Here is a 21,254-nt window from a genome sequence, read left to right as displayed (position 1 = left end):
AAGTGTTACCTTGGACCCCAAATTGGGACCCATGTCCAGCTACTTAACCATGCCTCAGTTTCCCTGTACATAAAATGGGAATAATGGCTTCCTTGAGCCTCTGGGCAAGCAGAAGAGGCATAGTAGGTTTCTGGAGTGGCATGGCAGGGTGCCCATTCTGGACCCCATCAGGGAGAATTCTAGGCTATATCTCCTGGACAAGGCAGGGTCAGGATAGGAAGGAGGAAAGCAAGTCCAGCCCTACCTCAATAAATCACGAGCCAGGAAATGCAGGGCAGTCACCCTTGCCTCGATATATACTACGCATTAAATGCTTCACTGGTGTCCCACAAGGGAGCTTTGTGAAGAGAGGGGCCAGGGAAGAGGGGTGGGCAATTAACATAAATAAAACCTTGGGCCAGCTCTCCCCCCAGGGTCTTCCAGCAATAAAAGTCTCCTCACGCAGGGGTAGAAACACGGCTTTTTTTTTTTTTTTTTTTTTTTTTTTTTGGAGGGGGACATTTGGCTCTGGGTTTGAGGGCACACAAAAGGCCCTCAAAAAGGAGACAGAAATCTATTACCCGCCTGGCCAGAAACAGCCCCGCTGGAGGCTGGGCTGAAGCCAAGGGCCAAGAAGCTGTCCCAGGGGGCCATGGGGAGGCCTCTGTGAGGGGACCAAGGGTCCCCTGAGGGGCTGCTGGCTGCAGGGAAGGGCTGTGAGGGCATGTTTAACTTCAAGAAATCTGGGACAGCAGGTTAAATTGCAGGTACCCCACCAGCAAGGAGTCCAGCTGAAAATCACTTAGAGGCATCTTGGGAAGCTGTGATTCTGGGGAGTCAACATTTAGGCATGTAGGCCATGTCTTCAGCAAGGATGCCTGGTAGAGGGCTCAGGTGAGGCTGAACGCATAGCTCCGTGTCCCTCACCAGAGGCGGTGCCTTGTCTATTTCACCTGCTTCATTTAGACAAAGGCTTCATATAGATGTCAGAAGACTGGCTACATTTTGCTTGGCCCGATTAACAAAGACAGTACCCATTTAGGAAGCACTCACTCAGGCAGCCCTGGTAGCCCAGCGGTTTAGCGCCACCTTCAGCCCGGGGTGTGATCCTGGGGACGCGGGATCAAGTCCCACGTCGGGCTCCCTGCATGGAGCCTGTTTCTCCCTCTGCCTGTGTCTCTGCCTCTCTCTTTCTCTCTGTGTCTGTTGTGAATAAATTAATAAATAATCTTAAAAAAAAAAAAAAAGGAAGCACTCACTCTGTGGTGAGAACTGTGTTAATGCTGTCCATGTATGGAAGGCAGTTTAGCCTAATGATTAAAAACTTAATTTATAGTCCGATCTAGCATTTCCTAGCTATGTAATCTTGACCATGTAATTTCACCTCTCCATGCCATAGCTTCCTCAGATACAAGATGTAGATCATGTGGCTGCACTGAAGATTCAATAAGACAATGCATGTGAAGCACAGTGCTTAGCACATAGGAAGTGCTCCTCACACTAGTTGTTGCCTGTATTTTCTTAGGTCTTGACAACATGCAGAAACAATTATATATTAGTAGGGTAGCGGCAGCTGCTGTAACAAATATCACCCCCTAAATTCAGTAGCTTAACAAATATATTTTTGCTCATATGCTCCAATGCTGGAGTTTCTGATTGGTAGGCAGCTTTGCTCCATGGGTTGACTCAGGGATCCGGGATTAGACCTCTGGAGTCCTCTGCATCTACAAGGAAGTTGAATGAGGTAGTGGAGGAAATATACCTGCTTCTTAACCCCACTGGCCTGGAAGTAATACGTATACCTTCCACTCACATTCCAGTGGTGAGAACAAGTCACCAAAGTGCAAGGAGTGCTGAGAAATGCTATCCCTATCTGGTGGCCATTATCCAACTCTGTACGAAGATGTCAGAGCAGCACAAGCCATGGAAGACAGTTAGCCATATCTGCCCCCTACTATTTAAGGATAAAGATGCTGAATCTCAGAGAGATGAACTCACCCAAAGCAGAACAGTTTGTCTATGGCAGTGCTGAGATCTAAACATGTCTATCTGACTCCTAAACTCCATGTCTTTCTGCTAAACAGTCTTGTCTCTCCCTGCAGCATTGTCTCTCCTGTCTCAGCCAGGTCTTTCAATTCATGGGAAGGAAAGAGTAAATACCCAATTCAGACATGGTGCTGCACCAGCCACATGGTCCAAGCAGATTCAAGGGTCTTAGTAGATGCTGGAAATTGCTGTCACTGGGACAGAGCAGAATGGATGGAACCCAGGTAATAGTTGATATTTATAGTTCCATCTAGGAACCAGACCCCAGTCCTGAAGCTAGTGGGTGTGCAACAAATTAGAAAGAGAATGTAGGGAGAAAGGAAGGTCAATCTCATTGAGCTGAATTAGCATGTGTCTTTGGGGGGGCTCATCTCTGACTAGAGGGTCAGCCAGAAGATTCTGGGGATATTGTGTGAGGGTGTCTTGGTGTGGTTTTCCCAGAAGAAGACTTAAGGCAGGTGTTCAAGGATAAAGAGCTTATTGGGAAGGTAATCTGAGGAAATACCTGTAGGGGAAGAATGGCTGATATGATGCACATGACCTCTGTGGGCAACTGGAGTCTGGTCTTGCTGGGGACCCTGGAGGACAGTGTAGAACATATCCCAGAGCTATTATAACAGGGGCTTTTATCCACTGGTTCCCCACAGTAGGTATTGTCAGCATGCAGATAGGGTATGGGTGGGGAATCAACAGGGCCTATTCCCTGGTATTACCCTTGGGCCCAGAATTACAGGAAAGGACTTGATGTTGGTGCCAGGATTGTGGTGTATTTCCTGCCTTGGCCAAGATTAGCTTAGAAATTGGGGTGATTTAGCCAAAAATTTGGTTGTGTATACAGACAGTGAAGGGCCAGGGATGACTCTATGATATGGGAGGGGAGGGAGTAACCATATCCTCCAAGATGGGGGAAAGAGTCATGGAGAACATTAGAGGTGCCCCAGCCACTGCTCCAAGTCTCATCACCCACAGGATGTGCCCATTTCCCCTCTCCCTCCCCTCCTCTACCCTTTCCAAGTCCAAGTCCAACTGCTTCACTTACATCTAGCAACTCAGTGGGAAGTGAAGTAGGAAGCCAAGGGAACACAGCAACTCAAGTTAGGCAGATCAGGGCAGCCAAGCCAGCACCCATGTGGCCCAGGTGCCAGGTGGTCAGGGAAGTCCCCTCTGAGGGAAGCAGCGCCTCCATGTGAACAGCCCAGTTCCAGGGAGTTAGTCCTTGAAAGCGTACCTCTGAGGTCTTTTCTCCCCTACTTCAAAAGTTTCCATGGAAGACTGACATCAGCCAGAATGAATGCTTACTTAAATGCCTAGAAAGGTAATTAAGTGTTATTTCCCTGCCAGATATGCAAAAGCAGCTGAGGGCTGGTGCAAGAGCAACATCTTCCAGCCAGCTCTTGGGGTCCCAGATTTGTAGCCAGAGGTTCACAGAGTTTCGAGGAGTGAGAAGGGATGTTGGTCATGGGCCCACGATTTTGCCCTACCAGAAATGCACAAAAATACCCAGAAGGTGCCTCAATGTTCTATGGGCAAGAAAGAAATGCAGGCTGACACCTTTCAGTGTTAGCATAGAAAATCCTTAGCCTGCATATGGACATGCCTGGGGCTGAATCCCTGGCTCGTCACTTACAAGTTATCTAACCTTGACCAAGTGATTTTACCTGTATAGCCTCTATTTCCTTACATGTAAAATGGGAACTGTGATAGTAATACCTATTTTGCAGTGCAGCCAGGGGGACTAAATGGGAAGAGTTATAGAAAACACCCAATCTGTAGTAGGCACTTAATTATCATTTATTAAGGAAGGAAGACATTTATAATATAATGAAATGATTAGCAGCTTATGGAATACCTACTATGTGTGGATACTGCCAAATGCTCTACATGCCTTTGCTCACTTAATTCTATCAAGCAGGGAGCTGGGATCAGGTATAAATGGAGACTGGACAAATTAACCCAGCCAAGTAGATGGTCAGCAGGGGACAGTGGGCATATCACACTTGAGGTGGATTACAATAAGCATCTAAGTCAGAGGGGACCCAACTTTGTGGGCGGGGCAGGAGAATCCAGATTATGGTCATACTTGAAGTCGAGCAGGCAATGGATATGGCTTAGGAGGTGGCCTGCATACCACCACTCCGTAAGCCTATGTCTCTGGCAGACATAACTAATCCAGCACAGAATGGCCCCCTGGAAGTCTCCAAGTCTTTCTCACTAAGAGCTGACAAATGAAGTTAAATCAACTTCTGCCTTTGTACTCACAGATGAACCCATGGAGAAGGGATGGGTGTTAAGACTGGGAGTCCTTCATCTGAAATTGGGGCTGCTGCTCTCAGGCCCTAGCTTTGGATGACGTACATCTTCCAAGTGCAAGTGGGAGAAAGCTCCTAGTGCCTTCTTCCCCCATAACATATATACCCCTGTGGGCCAGGATTGACTCAGGAAAGAGCAGGGGCTGAGTCTCCAAATTCAAGAGTACCAAGATAGCAGCTGAGGAAAGGCTGGAGATGGCAAAGGCCACTAACAGCCTCTGTCCCAGTCAGTTTCGCCATCTGGAAAATGCAGCAGATGGAATAGGCCCCCCAGTAGCCTCCACTTTCCTGAAACTAAGCTGGCCAACCCTGCTACAGGGATGTCTCCAGAGAAGGTATTTGTGGCAAGGAGTGCAAATGAATCTGGCCCCAAGGAGCTTCTTTCCCTGGGAGCAATCAAGGGTGCAGAGCCAAGACAGAAATGTGCTCCATCAGGCAAACTGTAGCATTTCTAGAGCTCCCCCTGTATGTACTCCAGGCTCCTCTGAATGTAAACTGTTCATTTTATGTTTTCCTGACTTCATCAGTTAACCAGCAGTAGGTGCAAACTCTTCCATGCCACCTTTTGTGCAATGTAGAAAGAACTAGAAACTTCTGCTCTGCAATGATTGACATTCTTTCTGTTTTCTGTTCTGTTGCATCCAGACCACCTCCCTCCCCTCCCTCCTCTTCTCTCTCCCTCATCCCTATTTCCTGGATGCGTCTTTTATATTTCTATGCTTCCACTCTCTTGAGCTTTCTCAGGTCAGGCTTATACAATATAACTTAAATTCCTCTGCGCTTTTTGTTTTGTGTATGTTGATCCCTTCTTACACAGCAATCAGTGAGTCAGAATGAATGTGTACATGGGTTTTCAGAGAGGAGGAGGAAACTGTGCACATCAAAATGCCAAAGCCATTACTGAGATCATTCAAAGTGGCAAGTCTCTTTTATGTCTAAAAGGCTCTTGTTCAACACCTCTGGCCTTTTGTTTCCTGGGGATGCTTCTTCCCCTCACACTTGATCACTACCGACTCAGTGTGACTTCTGCTTATCACCAGCTGGAATCAGATCCAGGCATGAGTGAGCCAGCTGTGATGGCACTGCAGGTACCCGTGTCAGAGAGTGTAGAAAGAAGTCTGCATATCAGACAGGTGACGTTGGCCACGTTACCAAAACGTATCAGAGTTTTATTCCCTTTTAATCTCATTTTCAGAATACATGTGGGGTATTCAGACTCATATTAAATGTTTTACCTCTTCCTCATGTATCTCCATGGTCAGCAGAATAGAGCCTGGGATACTTGGTAAATCTGAGTCACCAAAGACAGATTCAGTGGTTTTCCCTGGATACATGGGTGGTAGAGGGCCCCAACTGCTGTGCTGGGGCTGAGAGGAGAGGACCCACCACTGAGTGTGGGGAATGTAGGGCCCTTACATCAGTGCTGAGCTGCTGTTTACATATCACAACTCCATGGGGTCTCTTGTAGGTACTCACTCAACATGTTCACTTTTGGCGTCTTACCTTCCTCCTTGACTTCATGCCCACCTGGATTCCAATGATGTTCACATCCATATTTCCCAGCCTGACCTCTCCCACAAACTCAAAACCTCATATCAAGAACTGCTGGACACATCCACCCAGATATCCCATCAGCAATATACAACTAACATGCTCAATGACAAAGTCATCAAGTTTTTCTCTCCTTGCCAATCAACCCTTTCTCCTGGATTCCCCAGCTCAGGAACAGAACATCTGCCCAGTCACCACATGCAGGATATGAACACCACCCTTGACTATTTCGTTTCACTCACCAGAAACTGCCAAACCTGCAAGGTTCTCCAAGTGGCTCTTTCATTGCCTGCCCCTCTATCTCCCCATCCTTCTCAGATATGGGCCACTTGCATCTGTTGTTAGGACCAAGCAACAACACCTTCCCTCATAGCCCTTTCCACCATAGAAATCTTTTTCCTCGCTGCCATCCAGGTGATGTTTCCAAAATGTAAATATCCAACCTGGCCATTCTCCTGCTTACACAGTTCAAGAAGATTAGATGATAAGCTCCAAGTAAGCTGTCCTCTTTTGCCATTTTTGAATCATGGTCCTGGAAGCAGACAGGTGGCACACACACCAAGCTGGGTTACTAAGTCCAGCTTAATAAAGGCACTGCTTAAAAAGGTGTGGGCAGAGTTTTAAGTAGAGCAACAAAGATAGTGTAGCGCCCAGGACAAACAATGGTGGGGAGCTATTGCCAGCTGAGGCCCGAGGATCAAGAAGGGGGAGCAGTTTCCTTGACCCCAAGAAGGCAGACTGATGGTAGCTGTGGCCTGGGAGATTTGGGCACTGCTAATTCCACAGGGAGGGAGCTGGGCAATAAATACCCTGGTCTCTCTTTTTGGCCTCTGGTCTCTTGCTAATGTCTCTAATTTGCTACCTCCAACTAGTACTTGGAGGGCAGAGGTGACCAGCATGGGTCAGCCTTCTTGGGAACAGAGTGGTGCACAGCAAGGTACACAGTAGACCCATAGAAGCCAAGGGAAGATCCTAGCACACCAGTGGCACCATTGGCTCAGGAACTCACTGCTCAGATAGTTGAATAAACCAATGAATCAATAAATGTTCCCAAATACACATGAGGAGGATAGAGACTAGTCTTCTTGGCCAGGTGTTTGAAGACCTTCATAAATCTGACCTAAACTCTCTTTCCACATTTCCTATAATTGACTTCCAGCTAGAACACTGCTTCTTATCCAAGGCACTTCTCAAATGCCACCTCTGCTGGGAAGCCTTCCTTACTTCTCCAGATAGTTACCTATTTCCCCATAGACCTAATAGTCATTCTTTGCTTTTACGACATCATGGATTTTTTTTAGATTTTATTTATTTATTCATGAAAGACAGAGAGAGAGAGAGAGGCAGAGACACAGGCAGAGGGAGAAGCAGGCTTCCAGCAGTGAGCATGATATGGGACTCAATCCCAGGACCCCAGGATCATGATCTGAGCTGAAGGCAGACACTGACCACTGAGCAACCCAGGTGCCCCCACATATTGTTTTATATTCAAATCTCTTAAGTGTCTCTCTCCCTACCAGCATGAGTACTATCATATTTATCTCTGTATCTTCAGCATACAGTACATGTGAGGTGTTTGTAAAGTGTTAATAAACTTTAATAAAGATGTTTACCTTTATTAGTTAATAAAAATGGCAGGAAAGAATTATGAGATATGATCTTAAAGCCCACACTGGAGGCAATGAATTTTTCTATCCATTGCCAAGGATGGTTAGAGAGCTTTTTTACCTCTTGATTTTTGAAAATCAATGTGATATCATATGGATAGGAGATCAAAAGTTGATTTAATTCATTTATTTTATAGTAAAAGCTCCAATTTAAAAACCTGAAGGTGCTTTAATTCATATCTAAGGAAAGCCAAAGACAGTGAAGCTGCCATGGAGGGAAAAGTTCCCCGTTGACAGTGAAGTGCGCCAGATTGCAATTCCCGCTTAGCTTCTCAAGCATCCTAAACTAATGGGATTGAAAGCCACCGTTTGGAAGCAAAGTTTACAGTCCACTTACAGATAGAGAGGCATTTTGTGGACACGGTCTATGAAACTTGTTTTCATTTTGATGTTTTTAAAATCTAATTTCCATGCAAATAGGAAGGGATGTGTTCAAGAGTGTCGACTTTGGGATTTGTTTGAGCATCAAGCGGCATGACTAATATTTGGGGGGTTGGAAAGTGTCCAAGGACACTTAAGGAATTCCAGTATAACAAAAGAAACCAAATATGTTGTGATTAGAGCATTCGCTGTCCCAAGCAAATAAATGAGCTGGCTCAGAAGAGGAGCTGTTTTGCACTGCCCACTGGCTTCTAAGCAATTCTGTTCCCAAAGAATCTGTAATCATGTAAGAAGATTCATTGTTCAAACTTGGGTTAAAAACTCATTTATTCAAATGTTTCTAAAATGGGTTTTTAAATATTCAGAGGATGAAAAATGCAAAATGGTAGGCCTGAGGGGCAGTGGCTTGCTAATGGAGTCTTAACTGGTAATTTATTTTTGCATTTCGCCATAGTGATCCTGAACTTGCAAAGTGGGAGGAAGAGAGAAGGTGTGGACTTACATGCTTGGAATCTTTCTCCTGAATTAAAAGGAAAAGAGTCATGAACGATGTGGTGTGAATAAATTAGGGATATGATTCCAGTTTTTAGGAAATCTTTCTTGGATTACAGCATATAAGAATTTGGCTTTAACCTCAAGTGGAAAGAGAAATCCCTGTTTTTGAATGGGGAAGGAAATGAAGCAGGAAAGGTAGTTAGCATAGGAAGTTCTCAAGATGAAATAGTTTGTAAGAGGCAATTACCTCTTTCTATCTGATAACAGCAAATGAATAGTTAATGGCTTTTAAGATAATCAATCTGAAGTCCCTACACAGAAAAGAAGGTGCACTGGGGATCCAGATGGCCCAGAAAGCCACTCTGTCTTCCTAATGTTGCACCAAGGACCAAACTCAACATATAGAACGTTAGAAACCAATTGAACTTTAACACGAGAAAATGTGCAACTTGGATCTAGATATTTGTACTTTTCCCTATCTTATTCTAAATCTGATATTAAGATCTTATATTTTACAGTAGTTGAATAATATATGCTATTGTTCTAACAAAGAGCTAAACCTTGTGTGTGCGTGCACTCGCCCAAAAGATCTGTTACACACACTGGGTCTCTTGCTTAGAATCTGCACCAATCACTACCTCCCCTAGTGGCCATCTCCTTAATTGCAGGCCTGTGTCATTGTATGCCCCCTGGGCAAGGGCAATGAATTTGGCCTTACAGTGATTTCTCCTCTACTGTTTGTCTCATGGTGCCACTGGCATGGGTACATGAATACCAAACGCTCTAAAATTTCAAATTAATAGGCCTGTGATATACTTATCACATGCCTGGGGCTTCCATTTTGAAGTGGAACTTCTGGCTCTGGAAAAACATTTGTCTTTTTTTTTTTTTTCCTAATTGTGGGTAATGACTCTCCCGATTTCTTTCTTCTTGATTTCTTTCTTTTGTCTACATTTCTTGATGCCCAGTACCAGAAGTATATTCACATGCCCCTTCTCCATCCCAACAGGAGAACCTTGTTTGTTAGAGTTAAGTCTCTTTAAAGGGCCAGAGAGCCATTTGACTTTCTTTCCCAGATTAGAAGGGCTGGCTGTACCTGAAAGATCTATAGCTTAATTTTCATTGATCTTTTGAATTTCTGCTTCATCCTCATCTCTGCTCAAATTCTGGTTTGCATTTCTGTCACTGTTTTAGTCTAGTATCCTGGCAACCACTTCCAAGTTTCTTACTGTCTGACAAGAATGGTGTCCAGGAGGAGGAATGGGGGTGCTGTCTCTTAAAGGTGGACATGAAGGATGGTAAGGTGGAGAGGGGGAGAAAAAGAGGAAGAGACAGAAAAGCAAGAATGATGAGAAGGGAGAGAAAATATGAAGCTACGAAGAAAGAGGATGAATGGGGAAAGGACAGGGAAGGATGATTGTGTCTACCAGGCCAGAAGTCACCAGGGCCCCAATTCTCAGTAGTGACCTAAGTCAAGCAAGTGAGTAAATTAATAACCTAAGATCCACCCAACTCCAGCCAGAGATGGTGGCTTGCTTGGTGACCCTGAAAACCTGGGATAGCCAGGATAGCCCCTGCTCCCTAAGATGGGAGGATCAGGAGCCACAATGCCTTCAATTAGGAGGGGACTATGAGTCAGGGTCTCTCAGCCCCAGCCCTCACATGGTTTCTGATCCTGACTTTGCTACTACCTCTAGCCTCAAGCCCAGATTCTGGAGAATTCTTCTGGTTTCTGACTCATGTGCTATTTTTCCTGGTCCAAGCTTTCAGAAAGCTGTTGGCCTAAGTATTTTGAGTGAATGAAGGAAGTAATTTCCAGAGAAATATTTACCACCCAAAAGGAGCTCAATTCTTGACTACTCTGAACATGGTAATGCAAATATGTATAATAGTTTTCCCTGGACCCTGGAAGACTCCTAACAACTTATATTTTCTACCCCACCTTAGCACAGCAGATAGGACTAGCAAAAGAGAGCCTCAGGTATTCTGAAACAATGTTGCCATCTTGCTAAAAACCAACAATAATATTTAAACACACATTTAACCACATATAAAGTACTGTCACATGCTATCATAATTTTTTCTTTAAAAGTATTGGGGGGATCCCTGGGTGGCGCAGCGGTTTGGCGCCTGCCCTTGGCCCAGGGCGCGATCCTGGAGACCCGGGATCAAATCCCACATCGGGCTCCCGGTGCATGGAGCCTGCTTCTCCCTCTGCCTGTGTCTCTGCCTCTCTCTCTCTCTCCGTATGACTATCATAAATAAATAAAAAATATATTAAATAAATAAATAAATAAATAAAAGTATTGGGATGACTTTCCTGGCTTTGGCCATCAACCACAGTGGGTATGTTAATTAGCTAACAGAAACTTCTATAATACAGGAGACTTTACATGAAACTGATATTTATGCTGCTGAACAGGGAATTTTTAGCCATCATTTCTTGAAAAACAAAAGTTGCCAAAATTAAAACAAGAATAAGTCTGAATAGGGATGCCTGGGTGGTTCAGTAGTTAAGCACATCTACCTTCGGCTCAGGGCATGATCCTGGAGTCCCGGGATCGAGATCCACATAAGGCTTCCTGCATGGAGCCTGCTTCTCCCTCTACCTATGTCTCTGCCTCTCTCTTTCTGTGTTTCTCATGAATAAATAAGTAAAATCTTAAAAAAAAAAAAAAAAAGAAGTCTGAATAGCCCTATATTCTTTAAAGAAAAAAAAAGAGATGCCTAGGTGGCATAGTCTGCAAAGCATCAGAATCTTGGTTTCAGCTCAGATCATGATCTCAGGGTTATGAGATGGAGCCCCACGTCAGACTCTGAGCTCTGTGGAGAGTCTGTTTGAGATTCTCTCCCTCTTTGCCCTTCCCTAGCTTGTGCTTGCGTGCACGCGCTCTCTCTCTCAAAATAAATAAATAAATTTTTAAAAAGACAACTTTTTCTACACATTGAAAAGATCAATATTACATCATCTTGTCTCCAAAATAAAGAGGAAACATTTCCTAACTTTTTATTTTAAGACTAACACAAAACCAAACAAGGATATTATAAGAAAAGAACATTACAGGTCAATATAGTTCAAGATATTTCACTACAGTAATAAAAAAATCCTATCTCAAAGGATTTTTAAGAAACACTTAATAAAATCAAAACCTATTCATGATGAAAATCTTTCAGCATTACGAACAAAAGCAAACTTCTTTACATAGATAATGATATATACAATATATGCACAGATTTTAATGATGAAATACTACAAATACTTTGACCCTGTGGCTGGGAACAATACAAGAATGTTCATTATCTTGCTCACAACCTTAGGGGCAAGCAAAAAATTGGAATTAATAAATAAAGTTGTTAAGGGCACTAGATACAGAACCAATTTAAAAATCAATAAATTTAAAAGGATTTAAATATTATGCATTATGTTCTTGAGCTACAATGGAGTTAAATTAGAAATCAGTATTAGAAAGTTCTGGAAGGGATGCCTGAGGGGCTCAGGGCATGATCCCTAGGTCCTGGGATCAAGTCTTGCATCAAGCTCCCCATGAGGAGGAGCCTGCTTCTCTCTCTGCCTGTGCCTCTGCCTCCCTCTCTGTGTGTCTCTCATGAATAAATAAATAAAATCTTTTTTTTTAAAGGAAAGTTCTGGAAAATCCTCAAATATAGGAAACTAAATAACATATTACTAATTAATTTATCAAAGAAGAAATTACAAAGGAATTTACAAAATATTCAAAATGAATGAAAATAAAAATAGAATAAATCACAATTTGTGAGATGCAGCTTTAAGTATATTTAGAGGGACTTTTATAGTAATCTATGCTTACATTAGAAAAGAAGAATTTCGGGATCCCTGGGTGGCGCAGCGGTTTGGCGCCTGCCTTTGGCCCAGGGCACGATCCTGGAGACCTGGGATCGAATCCCACATCGGGCTCCCGGTGCATGGAGCCTGCTTCTCCCTCTGCCTGTGTCTCTACCTCTCTCTCTCTCTCTCTCTCTCTCTCTCTGTGACTATCATAAATTTAAAAAAAAAAAAAAAGAAAAGAAGAATTTCAAATCAATGACCTAAGTTTTGAACTTATTATTCAAATTTATTCAAAGAAACTAGAATATGAACAGCAATTTTTACCTCAAATAAACAGAAAAAAATGAAGAGAAATTATAAATCAATGAAATAGAAACAAAATAACAAAGAAAATAAAAAGCTACTTATTTAAGAAAATTATTAAAATTGATAAGCCATTAGCCAGACTAATCAGGAGTAAAAAGGGATGACACAAATTACCAACTTTAGAAATGAGAGAGGGGATATGACTATAGATCCTATGGACTGTAAAGGTTAATTAGGGAACATTATGTTTAAATCTATATCAATAAATCTAAATGAAATGGATGAAGTCCTTAAAAGACACAAATTACCAGAGCTCACTCAAGAATAAATATATATCCTAAATAGCTCTCTATCTAGTAAAAAGTTGTTTTGCCATTAAAATGCTTCCCACAAAGCAAACTTTAGGCACAGAGAGCTTCATTGGTGAATTACATGAAACATTCAAGAAAGAGAGTATCAGTTCTACACAAAGTCTTCTGGAAAAGTAAAGAGGAGAGATCATTTCCCAACAAATTCTATGAGGCCAGCTTTAATCTGATAGCAAAACCAAAGACACTATAAGGGAAAAAAAGATGAAATTACAGACCAATCTCTTTCATGAACATAGATACAAAATACAATACTTTAGCAAATCATACCTACAATGTAAAAAGGATCATAACCATGTGGAGTTCATCCCATAAATATAAGGTTAGTTTTACATTTAACATCAATATAATTCACCATACTTAGGGACCATGGGCCAAAAAAGAACAGAAAAAAAAAGCATTGATCTTAATAGATGGCAAAAAAGAAGGAGGAAGAGAAGAAGAAGGAAGAAGAGAAACACAACCATTTGTGATAGAAACTAGGAATGAAGACGAATTTCCTCAACCTGGTAAAGGTGACCTACAGAAGCCTACAGCTCACATCATCATACCTAATGGCAAAAGATTGAATACATTCCCCACAAGGTTCAAGAGACAGGCAAAGATGTCCACTCTTAACACTTCTTTGTGACATTCTGCTGAAGGTTCTTCCTAGTACAGTAGGCAAGAACAATAAATAAGAGGCATGCAGTTGGAAAGAAGAAAAAAAATACAACTATATTTGTACGTAACATAGTCTTTGTAGAAAATCCTAAAAAATGCTGTAATAAGTAAGCTTACATACAAAGTTAACATAACAATTACTAGTATTTCTATATACCAGCAAAAAACAATGTAGAATTGATATTGTTATTTATTTATTTATTTGAGAGAGAGAGTGGGATGATGGGCAGAGGAAGAGAATCCTTAAACAAACTCCCTCCTGAGTGTGGAGCCCAACATGGGGTTGGATCTTGGACCCATGAGGTCATGACCTGAACCTTAACCAAGAGTCAGATGCTCAACCAACTGAGCCATCCAGGCACCCTGAAAATTAATATTTTAAAAAGTACTATTAACATGGGCACCTGGGTGGCTCAGTTGGTTAAGCATCTGCCTTGAGCTCAGGTCATGATCTCAGGGTCTTGGTATTAAGCCCCGAGTTGGGCTCCCTGCTCAGTGGGGAGTCTGCTTCTCCTTCTCTCTCTGTCTCCTCCCTGCTGCTCATGCCCTGTCTTTCTCTCTCTCTCTCAAATAAATTAATTAATTTTAAAAATATTATTGATAATAGCATAAAAATATGAAATATAGCTTTGACTAAAAGATACATAAGTTGTATACATCAAAAACTAATAAAACATTGCTAACAGAAATGAAGAAGAGCTTAAATAGATGGAGAAATATACCATGTTTGTCAATTGGTAAAATTGGTATTGTTAAGATGGCAATGTTTACCAAATTGATGTTTAGATTTAATCAATCTCAGGTTGTTGTTTTTAAATAGAAATTGAAAAACTGATTTTAAAATTTGAATAGACATGCAAAGGATCTAGAATACCCAAAGTAATTTGAGAAACAAGAATAAAGTTAAAGGACTTAGAAAATCTTGAATTCAAGGTTTATCAAAAAGCAATTCTAATCGAGGCAATGTGGTATCAGCATAAAGATACAATGTCAGTGAAAGAGAATGAAAAGTCCAGAAAAAGACTCACATATACATGGTAAATTGATTTCCAACAAAGGTACCAAGAAAGTCCAAGGGAGAAAGGATAATCTTTTCAACAAATAGACCTGGAACAGTTGAATGTTCGAAAGTAAAAAAATAAACCAGATAATTACCAAATTACACCACAAACAAAATTAACTCAAAATGGATCATAGATCTAAATGTAAGACCTTAAACCATAAAGAAGAAGAAATCATGAGAGGAAACCTTAGTGATCTTAGATTTGACTAAAAACATATTAAATAGGACACAAAAAGCATAAGCTATGAAGAAAAAAATTACTTTGTTTCCATCAAAATTAAAATTTTGTTCTTCAACAGATACTGTTAGAAAAATAAAAAGGCATGCCACAAATTGGGAGAAAATAATTGCAAAACAAATATTTAACAAAAGATTTGTATGTAAAAAATATTTTTAAAATTTTATAACTCAAAAGTAATAGAAAGAGTATAATAAAAAATGTCAAGAGATTTTAACTGGCATTGCACCAAAGGAGATAGTAAATAAGTCTATGAAAACATGCTCAACAATATTAGTCATTAGGGAAATGCAAATCAAAACCACAATGATAAACCACTTTACAACCACTCTGAATGGCTAAAATTAAAAAGACTGATCACTCCAAGTGCTAGGATATGAAGCAATTGGAATTTTCATCATCTGCTGTTGCAAACATAAAATGGTATCGTCACTGTGGAAACCAGATTGTAGTTGCTTAAAAATTAAATACACCCCTACCGTATGATTCAGCCATTTTGGTCTTGGGTATTTACTCAAGACATGAGAAATGAAAGTAAATGTCCATAGAAAGACTTCTACACGAATGTTCACAGCTGCTTTATTTATAATAGCACAAAACTGGTAATAGCTCAAATATCCATCAACTGGTGAATGGATAAACTGTGTTGTAACCATATAATGAATATTCAGCAACAAAAAGGAGCCAACTATTGAAACATTCAGCAACATGACTAAATCTCAAGATAATTATCTTAGTGAAAGAACTCAGACCCCCTCCGAGGTAAATATTGAATGAATTTCCATTTGTATAAAAACCTAGAAAATGCAAACTGATATAGAGTGACAGAAAGTAGATTGGTTGTTGTGTAGTGATGGGCTGGAGTAGAAAGAAATGTTTTATAAAGTGTTATAAGGAAAGTTTGGGGAGTGATGGATACCTTCATTATCTTGATTGTGGTGATAGTTTCGTAATGCATATGTATGTTAAGATGTATCAATTGTACACTTTAAAATGTAAAGTTTACTGTACTTCAATTAAACCTCAATAAATCTGTAAAAAATCAATTGTATTCTATTTTCATATACTAGCAACAAGCAAAGGGAAAAAGAAATTTTTAAAATACCATGTACAAGAGCATCGAAAATGTAAAATATCTAAGAATAAATATAACAAAACATGTGTAAGACCTCTGTATTGAAAATTACAAAATATGATTGAAAGCAATCAAAGAGGAGCTAAATAAATAATGAGATATTCCATGTTCATGATAAGAAGACTCAATAATGATAAAATGTTGATTCTCCTCTGTGTGATCTATGGATTTAATACAATCCAAATCAAAACCCCCTACTGGTTTTTTATGGAAATTAAGAGATTTAAAAAAAATGGAATTGTAAGGATCTAGGATACCTAGGGCAATCTTAGATAACGAGACAAAGTTGAATATTTCAAGCCTTAGGGAAAACTGCAATAATTAAGACAATGTGGTATTGGCACAAGGACAAATAGATTCATGGAAGAAAACAGAAGGCCAGAAAAGATCCACACATATATGGTAACATAATAGTGTCAACTAAAATTAAGTGGAGAAAAGATGATCTTTTCCATAAATGTTGCCAGAGCAGTTAGATAACCATAAAGGAAAGAAATCTTGTCTCTTTGCTCATATCATACACAAAAACAAAGTCCAGATGGATTATAGATTTAAATGTGAAAGGTAAAATGATACAACTTTTAGAAGGAAACCTAAGAAAATACCTATATGCTATTAAATATGCAAAAATTTCTTAAGCTGAAAACAAAAGCATATGACATTAAAGTTATTAAAAAGGAAAGCCACATAGTAAGAGACCATATTTGCAATACATATATCTGACAAGACCTCTGTCCAGTATTTAATAGGAACCCCTACAAGTAAATAAAATAGGCAAAAAAAATCCAATAGAAAAATGGGCAAACAAACAAAAAAAGAAAAGAAAAATGGGCAGTCTGGACAGGCTTTTCACAAAGGAGGACATCTGAATGGTCACATGGAAAGTACTAACCATCATTACTCATTAAGGAAATGTACAGGGTACCTGGGTGGCTCAGTTGGTTAAGTGTCCAACTCTTGATCTCTGTTCAGGTCTTGATCACAGAGTCATGAGTTCAAGTCCCACACTGGGCTCCACGTTGGGTGTGGAGCCTACCTAAAAAAAAAAAAAGAAATGCAAAAAATGCAAATTAAAAACCCAATACAAAACCATTATATACCCAATAGGATGGATAAAATTAAAAAGGCAGAATAAGTATTGGCAAGAATATAGAGCAAAAAGGACTCTCATACACTGCTGGTAAAAATGTATGAGACTATAACCAACAGGAATGTGTGTATAAGTTCATCAAAAGACATATACAAAAATGTCACAGCAGCACTCTTCCTAATAGCCAAAAGTGGAAGCAAATAGAATGTTCATCAGCTCTAGAATAAATAAGTTGCAGTGTATTCACACCACAGGAACAAATAAACTATAACCACATGGATGAATCTCTCCCTACCCTGCTCCCCAATAATGCTGAGTAGAAGAGCCAACCAGACTCAAGAGTACATACAGTAGGATTCTATTTCTATAAAGTTCACAAACAGGGAAGAATAATCTACACTGTTGGAAGTCAGGGTAGTAGCTCTTTTTTTTTTTTTCTTTTTCATACTTGCCTTTATTTTTATTTGTATTTTTATTTTTTTAATTTATTTTTTATTGGTGTTCAATTAACCAACATACAGAATAACCCCCAGTGCCCATCACCCATTCACTCCCACCCACCGCCCTCCTCCCCTTCTACCACCCCTAGTTCGTTTCCCAGAGTTAGCAGTCTTTACGTTCTGTCTCCCTTTCTGATATTTCCCACACATTTCTTCTCCCTTCCCTTATATTCCCTTTCACTATTATTTATATTCCCCAAATGAATGAGAACATATAATGTTTGTCCTTCTCCGACTGACTTACTTCACTCAGCATAATACCCTCTAGTTCCATCCACGTTGAAGAAAATGGTGGGTATTTGCATTTCTAATAGCTGAGTAATATTCCATTGTATACATAAACCACATCTTTTTTATCCACTCATCTTTCGATGGACACCGAGGCTCCTTCCACAGCTTGGCTATCGTGGCCATTGCTGCTATAAACATCGGGGTGCAGGTGTCCCTGCGTTTCATTGCATTTGTATCTTTGGGGTAAATCCCCAACAGTGCAATTGCTGGGTCGAAGGGCAGGTCTATTTTTAACTCTTTGAGGAACCTCCACACAGTTTTCCAGAGTGGCTGCACCAGTTCACATTCCCACCAACAGTGTAAGAGGGTTCCCTTTTCTCCGCATCCTCTCCAACATTTGTGGTTTCCTGCCTTGATAATTTTCCCCATTCTCACTGGTGTGAGGTGGTATCTCATTGTGGTTTTGATTTGTATTTCCCTGATGGCAAGTGATGCAGAGCATTTTCTCATGTGCATGTTGGCCATGTCTATGTCTTCCTCTGTGAGATGTGATTCATCATATCAGCAAGAGAAAAACCAAGAACCATATGATCCTCTCATTAGATGCAGAGAAAGCATTTGACAAAATACAGTATCCATTTCTGATCAAAACTCTTCAGAGTGTAGGGATAGAGGGAACATTCCTCAACATCTTAAAAGCCATCTACGAAAAGCCCACAGCAAATATCATTCTCAATGGGGAAGCACTGGGAGCCTTTCCCCTAAGATCAGGAACAAGACAGGGATGTCCACTCTCACCACTACTATTCAACATAGTACTGGAAGTCCTAGCCTCAGCAATCAGACAACAAAAAGACATTAAAGGCATTCAAATTGGCAAAGAAGAAGTCAAACTCTCCCTCTTCGCCGATGACATGATACTCTACATAGAAAACCCAAAAGTCTCCACCCCAAGATTGCTAGAACTCATACAGCAATTTGGTAGCGTGGCAGGATACAAAATCAATGCCCAGAAATCAGTGGCATTTCTATACACTAACAATGAGACTGAAGAAAGAGAAATGAAGGAGTCAATCCCATTTACAATTGCACCCAAAAGCATAAGATACCTAGGAATAAACCTAACCAAAGACGTAAAGGATCTATACCCTAAAAACTATAGAACACTTCTGAAAGAAATTGAGGAAGACACAAAGAGATGGAAAAATATTCCATGCTCATGGATTGGCAGAATTAATATTGTGAAAATGTCAATGTTACCAGGGCAATATACACGTTTAATGCAATCCCTATCAAAGTAGCTCTTTTTAAGAGCAGTAGTAACTGAGAGGGAGCATGAGAGACTTCTGATGCTGGCCTTGTTCTATTACTTCATCTGGGTGCTGGTTATGAAGGCTCACCTTGTAAAGATTCACCCAGCTGTATAATTATGGCCTGTATACATTTCTTTTGTATGTCATACTTCCAAAAAAGATTGGCTTCCTAGGTGGATGGAAAGTCCTGTGATGGAAACCAACAGAATGCTTGATAGAGAATTTGGTTGGAATGGTCAGTCAGGGAGGGTTCCTTGGAGGAAGAGGCAAATGACATGGGAAATCAGTAAATGAAATAAATCAGGATTCCCCACACCCTGCCCAGAAAACCACAGGCTGCAGGGTGATAATCTTAGCATAACAGACCTGCCTTGGTTGGTCACTTAAGTGTCTTTAAATAACTGTCACATCCTGAGGTCCTGATCTTGGTCCTCAGCTTTCTTCTCTCTTCTGCTAGGGAAAAAAAAAAAAAAAAAGCTTCTTTGAAAATAACTGAAGGAGACCTCTAGCTTTCATTTGTCTGTTACTGATCATTAGCTGTTTATTATTTTTCTATAGTATAGAGCAAGTATCAATAAACTATGACCCATGGATCAAATCTGGCCAATAGCCTGTATTTACAAAGTTTTGTTTGATTAAATATTTTCTATGACTCCTTTGCATTACAACAGCAGAGGTGAATTGTTGCAAACTGTTTGGTCTGCAAAGTCTAAAACATTTGCTATCTTACCCTTTGAAGAAAATGTTTGTGGATCCTTAGAATAGAGACTTAGTAGTATTTAGTCATAATCATCAATCTGTTTATCGTACTGTGTTCTCCATCCTTTTCAAGTACCTTTTCAAATACACCATGCCTGCTAGTCCATTTCCATCCACAGGTGCAACTCTCCCAATTCCCCGCTTATGAAGGTTTTAACAACTAGGCTATCTCCGCTCAGTTGGCCACTACTCTCTTGCTATCTAGTGAGTGAGTGATCTAACTCCCAAAGCCTATCTTACTTATTACCTACTTACTCAGACCAGTTCTGGCACCAAATGTTGAAGGCTGGGTTCTTCCAAGGTAGATGCCCAGATGGGAGGGATTAATACCCATGAAGAATTGGACAGAGAAAGAAGTCAAAGTCTGATGAAAGCTTGATGAAGCCTTGGCCAACCTGAGGGAGCTCTGGCCCTATCCTGACCACCAGAGCATTCCATACTAGCAGAAATGGCTGGACCTTTATACCCCCACCTCACTTCCTCAGCAAATACAGAATGCTCTGCAAAGGGTATGACTTTGGCAAGGGGGTTCTCTCCAACTGAAGCAGATTGTGCAAGAGTTGACACCTGGAAGCTGCTTGCTGATCACATTCCTCACAGCTTGGCAGCAACTCCCCCCTGCCCTAGAAGAGGACAGTAAGACTCTGCAAGGTGGATTGAAGTGGCCAGGGTCATACAGCTGGGGGAGGCAGGGCTGGTATTCAAATTAGTCTCCCTGGCTTTAAATTCTATGTTTTCTCCACTGTAGCTCACCACCTTTTGCAAGGCAATTACTGTATGCTACAACATTTTATTAATCAAAGACAAAAATAATGGGCTGTCAGATGTTATAGCTAGCTTGAGCTACTCAGAGTCATTCTGGCACATACACAGGGACATGCATAATTGTGTACATGCTGTGTGTCAAGCATGGGGCTAAGCATTTACCAAGGATAATCTCCACAGCAGCCCCTGCAGTGGGTGCTACTATTATCATCATTTACAAACAGGGAAACTGAGGCTTAAGAAAGAGGAAGCAATTTATTAAAAGCAAACTGCCATACACAGGTAAGTTTAACCACTGTAGAGGACTTCTTCCTACCCTGAGTGGAAGAAAGTCTATCTTCAACAAAAGTAAATGCTGCATCAATTTTCTTGTATCTCCCTAGTGTAAAAATCACTTAAGAAATCCCATCATTGTCTTCAAAAGATACCCAGGGACCCAGGCACACAGAATGGGAATGCCTATGGTAACAAAAGGGCCTAGAAGGTGGGCTGGAGTGTGTTTGAGTGTGAGGAGGGGTACAGGGAGATATCCCATCGATGTGGAGATCTCTTTTGCCATCCACTGGTTTTGTCTGTTGATTTTCCCCTAA

At 40.8% G+C, this 21,254-nt stretch overlaps 1 long non-coding RNA gene across 1 annotated transcript in view; it reads left to right on the top strand.

Moving 5' to 3' along the window:
* LOC111091426 overlaps nucleotides 1-21,254 on the top strand; it is a 40,044-nt gene that overhangs the window by 11,580 nt on the left and 7,210 nt on the right. The window contains exon 3 of the long non-coding RNA XR_005374400.1: nucleotides 2,082-2,249. This is a non-coding gene — a long non-coding RNA (uncharacterized LOC111091426). The remainder of the gene's footprint in view (nucleotides 1-2,081; nucleotides 2,250-21,254) is intronic.

Source organism: Canis lupus, chromosome 20 (assembly GCF_011100685.1).
Source record: "Canis lupus familiaris isolate Mischka breed German Shepherd chromosome 20, alternate assembly UU_Cfam_GSD_1.0, whole genome shotgun sequence".
NCBI classification, from domain to species: Eukaryota; Metazoa; Chordata; class Mammalia; order Carnivora; family Canidae; genus Canis; species Canis lupus.
This window is presented reverse-complemented; position numbering and strand designations above follow the sequence as displayed.